Genomic DNA, 18,735 nt, shown 5'->3' with positions numbered 1-18,735 from the left:
GAGGGGCGAACATGCAGATTGATAAACTGACGCGTGGTGGACAAGAATGACCGATTTGTGACCGGTCTGACACTGATCATGTCGTCAGCAGACAGCCATGTTCCCACGTCGCGCCTGCTTCCGGCGGAAGTGGAGGTAGGTATGGGCTGTCCCATCAGAAGGTCATTCGGACGGCAACCATACAAGTCTCCGTCTGTTTATGAAAAGATAGGATAAGTCCCCACAAAAAAGAGAGAGATGGTGCATGTGGTATCCCCTTGAGGTATAAAAGGAGGACCTTGCCCACTTAGAAGGGTGATTGATTTTCGAATCCAGAACGATCAGAGAGGGAGAGAGTAAGAGCTCTCTGGTTCTCCAGCTCTTTTGTAGCTTCTTCATACATAGATCCACAAAAACACAGGAGTAGGGTATTACGCTTCTCAGCGGCCCGAACCTGTATACATCGCCCGTGTCTTGTGTGTTTCCATTCTCGCGAACCTTCCACACACAGACTAGGAGCTTAGAATCTCACCCAGGGCCCCCGGCCGAACCGGCAAAGGGGGGCCTGCGCGGTCTCCCGGTGAGGAGCCCCACGCTCCGTCAGGCGAGAATAGCCCTCGCCGTGGCACTTACAATCTCACCGATCGGTTCCAAATCAGTTCCAACAAACCCGGATAATCAGGAACACAATCGGCATACATTGGATAGGAAGATATCACAAGTGCCAACTAATCTATTCTTATCTCTAGAAACCATATCATCTAACACCCTCCCTCAATCACAACTTTCCTAAGTTGAGATTGTATCTAAAATTTTCTAGCTGTCTAACAGAAAGAGGTTTAGTAAAACCATCTGCCACTTGATCTCTTGTAGAAACATAATCTACCTGCAAAAGCTTCTGTGCTACTCTTTCTCGAACAAAATGATAGTCAACTTCAATATGTTTAGTTCTAGCATGAAAAACAGAATTAAAGGATAGGTACCTTGCTCCCATATTATCACACCACAACTACGCTGTAGAAGGACTGCTTATATGTAACTCTTGTAAAAGTGTTTGCACCCGCATAATTTTTGCTGTAGCATTAGCCAAAGCTTTATACTCAGCTTCAGTGCTAGATCTTGACACTGTAGCTTGTTTCTTAGCATTCTAGGATACTAAGTTGTCTCCCAAATATACAGCAAAACCACCGGTAGATCTTCTGTCATCAAGACATCCTGCCCAGTCTGCATCAGAGTAAGCACTTAGACTAACATATCTTGAGTCCAAGTTTTGTACATTGTCTCAAATATCTTAGAATTCTCTTAACTGCTGCCCAATGTAGAGTAGTTGGAGCATGAAGAAACTGATATACCTTATTTACTGAGAAAGCAATATCTGGTCTAGTCAAAGTTAAATACTGTAAAGTTCCTACAATACTTCTATATTGAGTAGCATCATTTTGTCCCAAAACTGTACCCTCGTTAGCAACCAATTTCTCATTAGGAGATAAAGGTGTATTAACTGACTTGCAGTCACTCATACCAGTTCTTTTCAATAAATCAGATACATATTTCTCCTGGGTTAATAATATTCCATTGGAAAGCTTTGTTACCTTTATACCAAGAAAGTAGTGTAGATCACCAAGATCCTTAAGAGCAAACTCCTTTTGAAGATCCTGTAATAAAGCTGGTATTGCATCCTTCTTTGAGCTCACAACAATTATATCATCAACATAGATAAGCAGAAACATGATATGGTTAAATCTCCTTTACTATAAAAGAATAACGATGTATCTGTCTTAGATCCTCTAAAACCAAGATCATAAAGCTTGTTACTCAACCTAGAGTACCAATCCCTGGGTGCTTGCTTCAGACCATATAAAGTTTTATCCAGCTTACAAACATAATTAGGATTAGAGGAACTTTCATAACCTGGCGGCTGCTTCATATAAACCTCTTCTTCAAGAACTCCATGAAGAAAAGCATTCTGTACATCAAGTTGTCTGAGACTCCATCCCCTTGAGACTGCAACGGACAAGATAATCCTAATAGTAGCTCCTTTAACAACAGGACTAAAGGTGTCCTCAGCTTAAAACCTTTTGCAACTAGGCGAGCTTTATATCTATCTAGACTACCATTCTGCTTCCTTTTAATTTTATATACCCATTTACAATCAATGATATTCCTGCCTTTCTGAGGAGGAACTAAATGCTAGGTTTTATTTTTAATTAGTGCCAAATACTCTGCATCCATCGTCTCTTTTCAATTATTATTATTTAAAGATTCTTGTAAATTTTGTGGCTCACTAGTATAGATAAAAAAACCCCATTTAACCGTATCGTCAGTGTAGACTTTTTCCTTCCTGATCCCACTTTGCAGACGTGTGCGAGGACGATAAGGATCACTGCCATCATTGATCTCAGCTGCTGTGACAGATGTTGAGGGATTCTCTGTGGTTTGCTCCTGAGTAGAAGAGTTGCCCCCGGCCGCAGAAGATCCCGACACAGGAGCTGCCGCAGGAGAGGATGATGACGCTGTGGAGGCCGCGACTTCGGTGTGCGCCGATGTGGAGGAAGACGTGCCACCACCACAAGGAGAGTGAGCACGTGGTGAAGCCGGAGCAGATGGCGCAGAGGGTGACGTCGGCAGCTGTGTCGATCCCGAGGACTGGTGTGTTGCAGCTGCGGAGGAGGATGCGGACTCTGGTCCAGCATCGTTGCATGGCGCTGTAGCATCTGTGACTTGCTGCAAAACTGCATGAGTTTCATCAGGATTTTCAGGAGAATTATTCACATGACAATTTTGTTGTTGACCTATGGGAGCTAGTGACGACGCATCTAGAAGCAGAGTAATCTCAGCACGGACTCTAGCTCCTGCATTTGGGAGAAGCTTGGCAAAAGGAAATTTAGTTTCATCAAAAATAACATCACGAGAAATGTAAACTCGTCCAGTAGAGAGATCAAGGCACTTGAACCCTTTATGAAAAATACTATAGCGAAATTGGAGTTTGTGTTTATTGTAGGGGCGTAAGTTTGGCCAGCAAGAGCAACTAAACATACGGAGAGCATTGTAGTCAGGTTGTTTTGCAAAAAGTTTTTCTAATGGAGATATATCTTTGAGAACTCTACTAGGGATACTATTAATCAAGTAGATTGCAGAAAGAAAAGCTTCATCCCAAAATTTTAATGGCATGGAAGAGTGAGCTAACAAAGAAAGCCCAACTTCAACTATATGACGATGTTTTCTTTCAGCAGACCCATTCTGTTGGTGAGTGTGAGGACAAGAGATATGATGAGTGATGCCAGCTTTTTGAAAGAAGGTATGAAGTTTCTGATATTCCCCACCCCAGTCAGTTTGCATGGCTATAATCTTTCTATTGAACAGTCTTTCAACTAACTGTTGAAAATCATGAAACTTCTGAAACACATCAGATTTATACTTAAGTAAATATATCCATGTAAATTTACTATAATCATCAATAAAACTCACATAATACTTAAAACCACCAACAGATTGTGGTGCATCACCCCACACATCTGAATAAATAAGTTCCAAAGGATATTTAGACTCACTAGAAGACCTAGGAAAGGTCAATTGATGACTTTTTGCTCTTTGACATGCATCACAAACATAACTTTTATTGGATGCATCTAAACAGGTTAACTTATGACTCTTAATGACCTTCTCTACAACAGTGTAGGAAGGGTGATCAAGACGACTATGCCACCTCTCGAGGGATGGCGTGAACACTCCATGGACTTGTTTTATTTGGTGTTGACTTGGCGATGCAGGTGGGAGAGCATATAGTCCTTTATGACATCGACCCCCTAAGTAGAGTTCTCTTCGTGGCCAGATCCTCGATACAGAAAAACTTACGATATAATTCTATGAAGACAAAATTATCACAAGTAAGGCGATAAGCTGAAACAAGATTTTTACTTGCCTTGGGAGCATATAGGATATTATTTAAATAGAGATTACGAATAGGGGTCTTAACAACAGAATTGCCAATATGACTAATTTCCATACCTGCACCGCTTGTGTGAATTTGGTCGTTGCCATGGTATTTGTCACGCACTGTCAACTTTTCCAAGTCGCCCGTGACATGATCTGTTGTGCCAGTGTCAAGATACCAGTTGGTATCAACACCATATGAGGCTGCTGATCCTGCAAATCGTTCATCGGGAACAAAGTTTTCATTGTAACGGTACCAACAATCCTTTACCGTATAACCTCTCTTGTAGCATAGCTGACACTTAGGTCTGTTGTCGATGATTGCAGGGCTGCCACGACCGCCGCTAGGGTTGCCTCGGCCTCTTCCGCCGCGGCTGCTGCTGTTGGTGAAGTTGCCGCCATGGGTACAGTTGTTGCTGGTGACGTTGTTGCTGCCTGTGCCGCGCGGCCCGCAGCCGTGGCTGGCGCTGTTAGCCGATGCTTGGCTTTCTTCTCCACGGTGAAGCAGGAGCCTGTGCTCGAAGCTTAAAAGCTGAGCAAAAGCCTCGCCGACGGAAACTTGGTCTGGCCGCCCAACAATGGATTGGATCACAGGTTCGTAATCCTCGTCGAGGCCGGCGATGATGTAGCTGATGAGGTCGTCGTCGTCGACCACCTTGCCGGTGACCGCGAGCTCGTCCGCCAGCGCACGCATCTTGCCGACGTAGTTGGCCACCGTCATGTCGCCTTTCTTCAGAGTTATGAGGGAGAGACGCGTATTGATGCATCGCGCCCTTGTCATCGAGGAGAACATCCCCTCAACCATGCTCCATGCTGACGTCGCCGTGGTACATGCAGCAACTTGGACAAGCATATCTTTAGTCATGGAAGATAGGAGGTAGGAGAGAACTGTTAGAATAAATAGGCTAGGCCCGATTTTTCTATTAAAATCTCAAGGGCCCATAATAAATGTTAAGGATAATAATACCACCCTAGGAATTAAAAGTGGAGTATCTCAACTTAAATTGGGAGTTATTGTAGGTTCCCTGTTGACCGGTTGAGGTGGGGATCGGAAAGCCACACGCGCGCGCGTGCGCGCCGAGCCGGCCGGCCCGGGCTGAGGCCGTGGCCATGGCGAGGCGAGCGTTGCGACTGCGACTCTCTCTCTCTCTATCATTTTGCAACGGACCGGAATCCAACCCCACGTGATTGCCTCTCTAACGGGCAGGCGATTCAATACGCATTGATCGTGCCGTTACTGCGGCAACGGGCGGATTCATCTCCTGCGTTATTAGGAAACCGAGAACCCTGATCAGATCTTCACGCTAACTTTCCAAACGCTGGTTCTTCCTCCTTGCGCCTGTGCTGTACAATCCAGCGGAGGGACTTTCACAGGGTATAACTTTCTACCATGATCTTTGTGTTTGTTGCTTTTGTTGGTCGCAATACTATTGCGTTCTCTCTATGATGATGATGCTTATTCTATCCTAAGCATGCTCCTGGTTATGTTTAATTTTATCACTAGATCACCTCACATTGTTCATGCCATGATTATTGTCTTAATATTTTAGATTAAAATATGCCGATATATGACTATATTTCCAACAATCCAAAAACTTGATAGGTCATTTTCGGTAGTTAGCTTTGCTACTGCACTGAAACCACATGCTTTTGATGGTTCTAATTATAAGAGATGGAAAGCAAGTGCACTACTGTGGTTGACAGCGATGTAATGTTTCTATGTTTCACGGGGTAAACGAAGTGAACCACCTGTCTCTCCTGAGGAGAAGGTTAAGTTCGAGGCTTTGGATTGCCTGTTCCGTGGAGCATTGATCAGTGTACTCGCTGACAATATAGTGGACGTGTATATGCACATACCTTCAAGGAAGGACATGTGGAATGCACTTGAGGCCAAGTTCGGAGTTTCCGACGCCGGCAGCGAGCTGTATGTCATGGAGCAGTTCTATGACTACAAGATGGTCGATGACCGTTCTGTAGTGGAACAAGCTCATGAGATTCAGATGCTGGCTAAGGAGCTTGAGAACAACAAGTGTGAGTTGCCGGACAAGTTTGTGGCGGGTGGCATTATTGCCAAATTGCCACCTTCTTGGTCAGACTTTGCCACTTCTCTAAGGCACAAGAGACAAGAGTTCCGTGTTTCTGATCTCATTGGCTCTTTGGGTGTTGAGGAGAAGGCGAGGGCAAAGGACAACCGGGGCAAAAAGGTTGAGGGAGGTTCTAGTGCCAATATGGTACAGAAGAAGAACACTCATGCATCCCACAATAGCAAGAAAGTCAAGTCTGATGTCAAACCTAAGGCTAGAACCAATTTTAAGAAGAAAGGCAAGGGAAAGGCAAAGGGAGACTGCTTTGTGTGTGGCAAGTCTGGGCATTGGGCCGAGGACTGTCCTGAGCGCAAAGACAGGAAGTCTGCCAACATGGTCATTAGTGAGGGCGGAGGAACATCGGGGTACGGTAAAATTTTACCTACAGTTCTCTCTGTTTTTCATTCACCTGATTGGTGGATTGATACTGGTGCTAATATTCATGTATGTGCTGATATTTCCCTGTTTTCTTCTTATCAGGTCGGGAGAGGTTCCTCCTTGTTGATGGGAAACGGGTCACTTGCTAATATTCATGTATGGGTTGTTCATGGTGTTGGTACGGTCGATCTGAAGTTTACTTCGGGAAAGACCGTGCAGCTGAAGAACGTGCAGCATGTCCCTTCAATAAAGAAGAATCTAGTTAGCGGCTCTCTACTGTGTAGAGAAGGTTTTAGACTTGTGTTTGAATCCAATAAATGTGTCGTATCTAAATATGGAACTTTTATTGGAAAAGGTTATGACAGCGGAGGCTTGTTCCACTTTTCTTTGGATGACATGCGTAATAATAATAATGTTGTGAACCATATTAGCGAGAATGATGAGTCCAATGTGTGGCATTCGCGACCCTGTCATGTGAATTTTGGTTGTATGACACGCTTGGCTAACATGAGTTTAATTCCAAAATTCACTTTGGTCAAAGGTTCCAAGTGCCATACTTGTGTTCAATCGAAACAACCTCGCAAGCCTCACAAGGCATCTGAGGCGAGAGATTTGGCACCTCTAGAACTTCTTCATTCCAATCTGTGCGAAATGAATGGCGTGTTGACTAAAGGGGGAAAGAAATATTTCATGACACTGATAGATGATTGCACTAGATTTTGTTATGTGTATCTATTGAAAACAAAGGATGAAGCATTGCATTATTTTAAGACATATAAAGCTAAGGTAGAAAACCAACTTGAAAGGAAAATCAAACGGTTGAGGTCTGATAGAGGTGGAGAGTATTTTTCCAATGAGTTTACATCTTTTTGCGAAGAGTTTGGAATTATTCATGAGAGGACACCTCCCTATTCACCCCAATCAAATGGGGTAACCGAAAGAAAGAACCGTACTCTAACTGAAATGGTGAATGCCATGTTAGACACTGCGAGACTTTCCCAGGAATGGTGGGGTGAGGCAGTTTTGACTGCTTGTCATGTCCTAAATAAAATCCCAATGAAGCATAAGGAAGTAACACCATTCGAGGAATGGGAAAGAAAGAGATTAAATCTCTCATACCTACGAACATGGGGCTGTTTGGCCAAGGTAAATGTACCTATAGCCAAAAAGCGTAAACTTGGACCGAATACTGTTGATTGTGTGTTCCTTGGTTATGCTATTCACAGCGTGGGTTATAGATTCTTAGTAGTAAACTCTGAAGTACCCGACATGCGAGTTGGTACAATTATTGAGTCCAGAGATGCTACATTCTTTGAGAATGAATTTCCCATGAAAAATACACCTAGCACTTCTAATCATGAAACTGTCATACCCCATAAGCACTTTGCACCGATAGAACACAATGATCAAACGCCTGAGGGAAATCCTGAGGAGGATAATATTGTAGATACTCGTAAGAGTAAGAGACAAAGGGTTGCAAAATCCTTTGGAGATGACTACATTGTATACCTCGTGGATGACACTCCAAGAACCATAGAAAAGGCATATTCATCTCCTGACGCTGACTACTGGAAGGAAGCAGTACGCAGTGAGATGGACTCAATTATGTCTATTGGTACTTGGGAAGTCGTTGAGCGTCCATATGGGTGCAAGCCTGTAGGATGCAAATGAGTTTTCTAGAAAAAGCTTAGACCTGATGGTACAATTGAAAAGTACAAGACAAGGCTTGTGGCCAGGGTTATACCCAAAAAGAAGGCGAGGATTTTTTTCGACACCTACTTACCAGTTGCCCGTTTGATCACGATTCGAGTACTACTTGTTCGAGCAGCCTCTCATGGTCTTCTCGTCCATCAGATGGACGTTAAGACAGCTTTCCTAAACGGTGAGCTGGAGGAGGAGATCTATATGGATCAACAAGACAGGTATGTACTAGAAGGTCAGGTGGGAATGGTGTGTAAACTGTTGAAATCCTTGTATGGCCTTAAGCAAGCACCTAAGCAATGGCATGAGAAGTTTGACACCACACTTACATCTACTGGCTTTGTTGTGAACGAAGCTGACAAATGTGTGTACTATCGCTATGGTGGGGGAGAAGGAGTGATCTTGTGTTTATATGTCGATGACATATTGATCTTTGGGATCAGCCTCAATGTGATTGAGGAGGTCAAGGACTTTCTGTCCAAGAGCTTTGAAATGAAGGATTTGGGAGATGCTGATGTTATTCTTAACATTAAGCTACTGAGAGGAGATGAGGGTGGGATTGCACAATCCCACTATGTGGACAAAGTTTTAAGTCGCTTTGGCTATAGTGACTACAAGCCAGCTCCTACTCCTTATGATCCCAGCATGCTATTAAGGAAAAACCGAAGAATAGCAAGGGATCAACTGAGATACTCCTAAATCATTGGTTCATTGATGTACTTGGCTAGTGCAACGAGGCCTGACATCTCATTTGCTGTAAGCAAGCTGAGCTGGTTTGTCTCAAATCCGGGAGATGATCATTGGTAGGCTCTGGAAAGAGTAATGCGCTATCTAAAGGGCACTATGAGCTTTGGAATTCACTATACTGGGTACCCAAAAGTACTGGAAGGGTATAGTGACTCAAACTGGATATCTGATGCTAATGAGATAAAGGCCACAAGTGGATATGTGTTCACACTTGGAGGTGGTGCTGTTTCCTAGAAGTCTTGCAAGCAGACCATCTTAACGAGGTCAACAATGGAAGCAGAACTTACAGCACTAGATACTGCGACAGTTGAGGCCGAGTGGCTTCGTGAACTCCTGATGGATTTGCCGATGGTTGAAAAAACCAGTGCCAGCCATCCTAATGAACTGTGATAATCAAACAGTGATTATTAAAGTGAACAGTTCAAAGGACAACATGAAGTCATCTAGGTATATAAAAAAAGACTGAAATCTATCAGAAAGCAGAAAAACTCCGGAGTGATAGCATTGGACTATGTCCAAACGGCTAAAAATCTGGCAGATCAGTTTACCAAGGGGCTACCACGTAATGTGATAGACAGTGCATCGAGGAAAATGGGCTTGATACCCACCTAAGGTTGCACAAAAGTGGAAACCTGTCCATTTTGATCGGAGATCCCGTGAATTTGGATGGCGAAACAATAGTCTATTGTGTGGCTGAGAGAAGAGACCCTTGAAAAGGGCTCATTTTCATGATGTACTTCTCTTCTATTCTGCATGGTAGGATGGCTTATGCCTTAATGTGGTCCAAGTGGCTTTTCTAAGCAGAGATGTTGACTTGCAGAGCATCTCAGAAGGAACACACTTATATGAGTTCGACTGCTAGTCATAGTCTATGAGATTTGAGCGATCTCTAGATACTCATGAAAGGGCCTGGAGTTTGACTTATATGCTCCAAATAGAGGGGATGCAAACGGCAGCCCAGTACCAGTCAAGGGTTTGACTGAAACCTGATCACACAAGACTGACAATTTAAGGCATAGTCCATTATTCAATTATGGTCTGATGTAGCTCTTTTCCTAGGTGGAAGTTCAACTTAACAGTCTCCACCAAAACACTGGTCTGTCAAACAGGTTCAATTTTGAGAACATTTCTTATGAGCCATGAAATTTGGTGGGGATTGTTAGAATAAATGGGCTAGGCCCGTTTTTCTATTAAAATCTCAAGGGCCCATAATAAATGTTAAGGATAACAATACCATCCTGAGAATTAAAAGTGGAGTATCTGAACTTAAATAGGGAGTTATTGGAGGCTCCCTATTGACCGGTTGAGGTGGGGATCGGAAAGCCACACGCGCGCGCGCGCTGAGCCGAGCCCGTGGCCGTGGGCGAGGCGTGCGTTGCGACTGCGACTCTCTCTCTCTCTCATTTTGCAACGGACCGGAATCCAACCCCGCGTGATTGCCTCTGTAATGGGCAGGCGATTCAATACGCATTGATTGCGCCATTACTGCGGCAACGGGCGGATTCCTCTCCTGTGCTATTAGGAAACTGAGAACCACGATCAGATCTTCACGCTACTTTCCTAACGCCGGTTCTTCGTCCTTGCGCCTGTGCTGCTTCTGCTTTCCCCGATTCTGATCGCTTGCGCGCACGAGAGATCGGAACGAGCAGGGCCTCCGGAACCACACCTTCGCCTGAGATCTACACCGGGTAGGCGGGTGATCAGGTTTTGGGGAGTGTTTCCGCACGACTGCTCCTCTTCCTCGGTTCGTCGTCCCTTCATCTGCATCACCATGACTGGAGCTGTCGCACCCGCACCTGGAGGTGGCGCACCCAGAGCTGGCGCACCGATCGACAACACCAATGGAGGCAGTTCTACCTCACAATCCAGCGGAGGGACTTTCACAGGGTATAACTTTCTACCGTGATCTTTGTGTTTGTTGCTTCTGTTGGTCGCAATACTATTGCGTTCTCTCCATGATGATGATGCTTATTCTATCTTAAACATGCTCCTAGTTATGTTTAATTTTATCACTAGATCGCCTCACATTGTTCATGCCATGATTATTGTCTTAATATTTTAGATAAAAATATGCCGATATATGACTATATTTCCAACAACAACCTGTTGATCGACAGCAATCTACTCTTCATAATCAGGGTTGCTGACGACGACCTCTGTTTCTCCTTCTTTCTTCCTGATCAGGGCGGCTAGGGCTTTTGCAGCTCCGGTGAGGTGACCTTCTAGCTTTGCACCTCTTATAGCCGCTAGAACCTGCGCCTTCCATATGGCGTGGTTGGATTTTCCTAATTTCTCTGAGCTGAATTGGCCGACCAGGGGATTCCCGGCATGGTTCTTCGAGGAGCTCGCCATGGTACGACAGGGAGAGAGCTAGATTGGATCTTGCTCTGATACCATGTGAATAAAATAGATGGGAAGCGTTGAACCCCTCTCGGGGCCGCACCTTTGTTAATATAGGCGAGAATAGCCCTCGCCGTGGCACTTACAATCTCACCGATCGGTTCCAGATCAGTTCCAACAAACCCGGATAATCAGGAACACAATCGGCATACATTGGATAGGAACGATATCACAAGTGCCAACTAATCTATTCATATCTCTAGAAACCATATCATCTAACAGAGACAAACAAAGCAATTGATAGAGAATGCTAAGTCATTTATTCCTGAAGATGACATACACGATATCAATGTAGACTCGATGTTGTTGTGCAAGTTTGTAGTACGATGTTCATGTACCTAATGCAAACATTGCATATTAATGAAAAACGGTTCTCAGCTATTATGGCAATGCAAAAGGTGATTCTGAATAATTCTGATCCTCCATATACATTTTGTTAATGCAGTATCTTCTTGACGACAACAGATAAATTTTCAGCAACCACACACACAAAACAAAAATGTCTCCAAAAATCAATTTTCAAAAAACTTCAGAAACACATGCAGTCCTTAAAATTGGCCGACGCATATCTGGTGCACTAAACGAATATACATGAGCCATTCAGCCCGGAACTGCCATTGATACAAAGAATCTGAAGCACACAAAAATTGAGCCCCAAAATCTCATCTTTACACCCAGGTCGATCCTGCTCTCCTCTTGATATGCTTCCAAACTTCGTTATCCTCGCTGTCAGCAGAAAAATCCAAGAAATACAGTGGAGATGAACGGGTCCAAATTTGGGGTACAAACAGAAATTGTTTTTTTTTTTCACAAATTTAGGGTACCAATGACTAGAGTGGATCCTTATTCTCTTGTCAATGCAGTTATATCTATCACATCAGAAGCACATAAATACAGAGGATTGTTGATAAACAGAAGCAAGAGGCAAGTAATTTGAGATTTAGTTCGAAGATTGGTTGGGTAGCATGTACAGAAGGTAAAAATGAAGTATGTCCATCTTTTGTCGCAAGAACACCATTCATTTGAATGATGCAATCGCTAAGAGCTGAAGACACTGCTGAATATCTGCTCGGTGACATAGTCAGCTCGCTCTGCTTGCAAAATTCAGGTTGAAGAAAACAGCACAGTTTGGAAAAAATGCTTAATGCCATCAGTCCTAATCCCATTCACAGACTAATCACGATTAGTCAAAGATTTTTCTTTGCTTTTACATAAGCTCTGAACTGTACGAGGCTTCCTGCAACAAAAGAAAAAAAAAAGCTAACCACTAACAACAGAGCACGTAAACCAAGCAGTTTAGAAGAATTAATAATCAACAATGATGGTTGGTCAAAACAACACACTTAAATTTTGTTCAACAGATGTCATGCACAGCTGAACTGTTTGTTGATCCATAAATTAGCTTCTTCCTAGTGTTGAATCGGTAAACTGCATCCATTCATTTTATTGAATTGTGCTTATGTACTCCCTCCGTATTTTAGTGTATGACGCCGTTGACTTTTCGACCAATGTTTGACAATTCATTTTATTCAAAATTTTTATGCAAATATAAAAATATTTATGTCATGTTTAAAGAACATTTGATGATGAATCAAGTCACTCCCCTTTCATCCCTAGAACACAGGTCACTCCCCTTTCCTGACCGGGCAGAGCAAGGCGACGAGGCGTCCGTGTGCGGCAAGCTAAGGACGTCAATCCCCTCCCCTCTTCACACCGTGGGTCGCTCCCCTTCCCCTCCGCTTTCCCCACAGGCGGCGCAGCTCCCCCTCCCCTCCCCCACCAGCGCCCATCGCATGCCGCCTCCCTCCGACTCCGCATCATGCGATGCGCCTCCTCCGCTCTGCGTAGTGCGCCATAAGAGAGTACGTATCAACTAAGTATGGATCGGAAAACGAGCGACACAAGAAATCGCGGACGCACGCGGACGTGACTGCATGGCTGCCTAGTGAGAGACTGCTGGCCACGATACGCGAGTAAGTCCGACACGGCGTCTACAATTATTCAGAATTATTCAGAATTATTCAAAATGTATATGGAGGATCAGAATTATTCAGAATCACCTTTTGCATTGCCTTAATAGCTGGGAACCGTTTTTCATTAATATGCAATGTTTGCATGAACATCGTACTAGAAACTTGCACAATAACATCGAGTGTATATTGCTATTGTATTTCATCTTCAGGAAATAAGTGGTCTGACAATAACAACCTAGCATTCTCTATCCATTGCTTTGTTTGTCTCATCTTGACTTACCACTGTATACGTATCTTGGCTTGATCACTGACAAAAATGAGAAAGAAGCATAGTATATTTCTTAGTGCAAAGATCTAAAGCATGACGATTATATATGGGGATAACAGAAACTGAAAGTGAACCTCCCTTACTTCATAAATACATGGATTACATTTGCAAAGCCCAAACCTTGGCAACAGATGGATGCAAATTAATCCTGCAAACTATATCTATATTTCTTGATGGCACTCTGCTGCGAATCAGAAAATCTCCGATTCTCATGTGTCATAATCCCACTAAAGATGGGGGCTCCATTTTTGTCTCAGGGCAGAAGATGGTTTGTCTATTTCAACAGCCCTGTGGTCATTAAGAGATTTGTTCCGGTCCAATAAAAAGTATCTCGATGTATCGATACCTTAAGGTACCAAATCGTTTTATCATTGGATCTAGCTGAATAGGTTACGATACCAAATCGTTTTGGATCTAACATTGCACATTGTTAGATCCAATGATCGTAAACGATTTCGTACCGTAAGGTACCGGTGCCTCCATATACTTTTGGTTGGACCGGAACAAATCTCGGTCATTAAGCTTTGCTTCAAGCTCCATGCTGAAGGTAACTTTGGTTGGAAGAGTTAGTTTTCTCGGAAAACTTGATACTATTTGGCTTCCATTCCACGTTTCTTAACAAAAGAAACTTGCGATTGGAAATTTAGTTACAACTAGAAAGGTAGCCCGCGCACATGCGCGGGCACCTTCTCGTATAATGTAAGTGAAATTTTATTATGAATATTTATGTGTGGGTGGCTTTTTATTAAAATATCTTGTATTATGTTCTAAACTAAAATTAAACTTATTTTGTGTGCTTTGAAAGCTGGTTATATTTTTATAATTACCCTTGCAACATATAAATTCTAAAATAAAATTACTTGAGATCATGTGGTTTTGAATTGATGAGAAACTATTGTGTCAAAACAATGGAGGTGGTTCCTATGATAAAATTTAGGGTATTTTAACTAGCCAAAAGGATATCTTACAACCTCAAAACAAATTCAATAATATCATTTTTTTTGTTTGATTGTATTTTAAAATTATATATATATATATATATATATATATATATATATATATATATATATATATATATATATATATATATATATATATAAATATAAATATATATATATATAAATATAAATATAAATATATATATATATATATATTTATATTTATATTTATATATATATATATTTATATTTATATATATATATATATCATTCTAACCGTCCTTGTAAAATGTTTGAATTTTTCTATCAAGTATTGGTTTTAAATCCAGCAACATTTCTTCAATTTTTAATTTATTTCATGCCCATTTTTATTTTTTTTATTTTGGATAGTTTCATTATATGAATCATCCTTGAAATGATTTGATCTTTGCAATTTGGGACGAAAATATAAGAACACATAACCTAGTATGGGGTAAAGGCATACGTTCTAAATTTTCTCTCCTGAAATATTGAAGTAATGGTCATAATGTATTTAGCAAATCATCACTAAAGTGTATTGTCTTGTAACAAATACATGTTTCTAGATTGTTCTACGTCAAGACTTTACAATGTATTGTAGCAAGTTTAATAAAAATAAATAAAAAAAGGACATGGTCATTAATTCCTATCTGGAACTGACTTGATTTATTTCTAAGGCCACTGCAAGGTTGTTCCACTGTTAAAATCTTTAGGTACAACCCACATGCTTATCGATATGATGTTCAACCAACCACACCTTTATTTTCACCCTATTGTCTATATTGCTAGTTGAATACCTGCTATGATTAGTGACTTCGTAGATCATATGTGTAATTCGGACGCAATGATCATCTTTCTTAAAAATATTTATCTATGTCCTAAAAACATTATTTTAAAAGTATGAAGGTCAATTTGAATAGGCATGTCAAGAGAAATTAATTAAGTTGGCAGAAAGTCTTTATATGCCTAACAGGATATAAGTAATAGATGGAGGTCCATTTGTGTCCCATATAGATAATTTTAATTTTAATTGTCAAGGAGATAAAAAAACAGAGAGAAAAGAATGGCGCACGCTGTACATGGGTAGGGAGGGAGGGAGGTTTGGGATGTTTTTCTAAATGATTAATCTAATAGACTAAAATAATGTGTCAGATATTTATGTTGAAACTGATGGTCGGATGTTTTATTTTCTTGTCAGAATTTTATTAGGATTTTCTTTGATTTAAGAGAGGGAGAGAGGTTTGGGTTTTTTCTTATTAAAAAACTAACAAACCGATAGCCAAATGTTTTGTTCTTTTTTAAGATTTTCTATTATTTTATTTAATTTAATAGCACCACGTAGCAGTTTAGAGGCATTTGTAGGATATTTAGAGTCACAGAGCGAGAGCTACTAGACCTAATAGGTGGAGGTCCCTGTGTGATTTTTTAATGTAAAAATAATTTTGATTATAATTTCTCATGAACATAGCTCTTTGGTACGTACGTGACGGGAGGTTCGGAATATGTGCTTTTTTTAAAAAAAATCTAACCTTCTAATATAAAAATAATAGATCACCGATTTAAATAAAAATCGATGGTTGGATTAGAGTGCCACTTGACGACCTAGGAGCGTTTGTAATGTACCACTTGGCGAATTAAAAGTATTTGTAAGATGTTTAGTGAACATTTATTATATAATTATCTTTTTTTAAAATTTCTAAGATTTTCTTTAATTTAAGTATGTGATATAGTAGCTTAGAGGTGTTTATAAAATATTTAATGGATTTTAACACCGCACAGGGGTGGGGAGGGAGGGAGAGAGGTTTGGGTTTTTTCTTATTAAAAAACTAACAAATCGATAGCCAAATGTTTTGTTTTGTTTAAGATTTCCTAGTATTTTATTTAATTTAATAGCACCACGTAGATATTTAGAGGCATTTGTAAGATATTTAGAGTCACAGAGCGAGAGCTGCATAGGTGGAGGTCTCTTTGTGATTTTTTTAATGTAAAAATAATTTTGATTATAGTTTCTCATAGCTCTTTGGTACGTCCGTGATGGGAGGTTCGGAATGTGTGGTTTTTTTAAAAAAAAAATCTAACCTTCTAATATAAAAATAATGGATCATTGATTTAAATAAAAATCGATGGTTGGATTAGAGTACCATTTGGCGACCTAGGAGCGTTTGTAAGGTACCACTTGGTGAATTAAAAGTATTTGTAAGATGTTTAATGAATTTTTATCATATAATTGTCTTTTTTTTGAAATTTCTATGATTTTCTTTAATTTAAGTATGTGATATAGTAGGTTAGAGGGTTTTATAAAATGTTTAATGGATTTTAACCCCGCACAGGGGTGGGGAGGGAGGGATAGAGATTTGGGATTTTTCCTATTAAAAAACTAACAAATTGATAGCCAAAAGTTTTTTTCTTTTTTTAAGATTTTCTAGTATTTTTATTTAATTTAATAGCACCATTTAGCAGTTTAGAGGCATTTGTAAAATATTTAGAGTCACAGAGCGAGAGTTGCTAGACCTAATAGGTGGAGGTCTCTTTGTGATTTTTTTAATGTAAAAATAATTTTGATTATAATTTCTCATGAACATAGCTCGTTGGTACGTACGTGACGGGAGGTTCGGAATGTGTGCTTTTTTAAAAAAAAATATCTAACCTTCTAATATAAAAATAATGGATCACCGATTTAAATAAAAATCGTTGGTTGGATTAGAGTACCACTTGGCGACCTAGGAGCGTTTGTAAGGTACCACTTAGCGAATTAAAAGTATTTGTAAGATGTTTAATGAACTTTTATTATATAATTGTCTTTTTTTTTAAATTTCTATGATTTTCTTTAATTTAAGTATGTGATATAGTAGCTTAGAGGTGTTTACAAAATGTTTAATGGATTTTAACACTTCACAGGGGTGGGGAGGGAGGGAGAGAGGTATGGGATTCTTTTTATTGAAAAATCTAACAACCTAAATCCATCAATTTAAGTAGAAATCGATGGTCTGTTGCTTTGTATTTTTTACGATTTTCTAATACTTTCTCTAATTTAGTACACGTAGCGATTTAGAAATAGGGAGAGCTGCTAGACCTAGTTGTTGGTCTATTTGTGTTTTTTTACATGTAAAAGTATTTTTGTTTATATTTTCTCATTAAATAGAAAATAACACATGAATGAAAATATGGAAAGACAGAAGGGAAGTGCGTACAGTACATACGCACGTACGTTCGACATTACGTACGTTGGTTCCGTATATGATGGTTCCGGATGTTTTTTTTTCTTTACTAGAAAAAATGTCCGTGCGTTGCAACGGGAGAAAACATGAGAAATTAAAGAAAAGGTTAAGAAAAATTTACATTATGTAATTAATTAAAATATAAAATCATACCTATACATGTATACGATGTTGAAGAAAAGAAAGGCTCGTAAAAATCAAGGTAAATGTGGAAAAATAAAATTTTCCAAATAAACTATGGCTGGATTTATTTTTTATTAAATTCTCCATGATTAATTACACTATGTGAAATTTTTTCGGTATTTTCAGAGCACCATTGCTAATTTTAATAATACAAACATTATTTTAGCATTTATTTAAATGCAAATCTAAATAAAACCCTCCTTTCTCCCTGGGTCATTTTAAGCCCATTCTTTCTTTAGCCCGTAGCCAAGCCGGCCCATTAACCTCACTTCTCCTCCCTTCCACCTCGGCCTGCAAGCGCGCATCCGGCCCATCAAGCAACCACAAAGTCTAATCGGCATCCCTTCTCCTCCTCTCACTATCGCGTGGGTCCCAGTGCTACAGGTCCGTCCGCTACCTCCGTCCGACTCCGTAGCTTCCTAACACTGCCGGAAACCGCCCCCTCCATGAAATCCGTCCACATCCGCGGAGATAATCCAAAATTGATTGAGGGGTTTTGATCCTTATCTCTTTCTCTTTCCATTTTACCAAAATTAGAGCAAAATTGCATCATATCGACCTCGGAATCAAGCCATATAGCAAACAACCTAGAGTTGTCCGTTTCGCGTACGGGGAGAGAATCGGACTGCGCGCCTCCAGGGACGACGTACGAAAAAAGTTGGCAAAAACATCTTAAACTTTTATAATAGGTAAAGATAAAGATTAAATAGATCTACGTAAATCTAACCATTTTTGAATGGGTCCACCAATATAAGTAAAAATAGATGGTCAGATTTTTCTTATTTATTATGGTGCCACTTGGCGATTTGAGAGTGTTTATATGGTGCCACTTGGTGGTTTGGGAGTGTTTATAGA

General features: G+C 40.6%; 1 non-coding gene across 1 annotated transcript; it reads right to left on the bottom strand.

The window, feature by feature from the left end:
• Positions 1–4,428: 4,428 nt before the first annotated feature.
• LOC112939157 (small nucleolar RNA Z247) lies at positions 4,429–4,567 on the bottom strand. The gene has a single exon (XR_003242698.1). It is a non-coding gene; the product is annotated as a small nucleolar RNA Z247 (small nucleolar RNA).
• Between the last annotated feature and the right edge of the window lie 14,168 nt (positions 4,568–18,735).

This window comes from Oryza sativa, chromosome 5, assembly GCF_034140825.1.
Source record: "Oryza sativa Japonica Group chromosome 5, ASM3414082v1".
In the NCBI taxonomy this organism is placed as follows: Eukaryota; Viridiplantae; Streptophyta; class Magnoliopsida; order Poales; family Poaceae; genus Oryza; species Oryza sativa.
The sequence above is the reverse complement of the archived record's forward strand: the minus strand, read 5'-3'. Positions and strand labels throughout refer to the sequence as shown.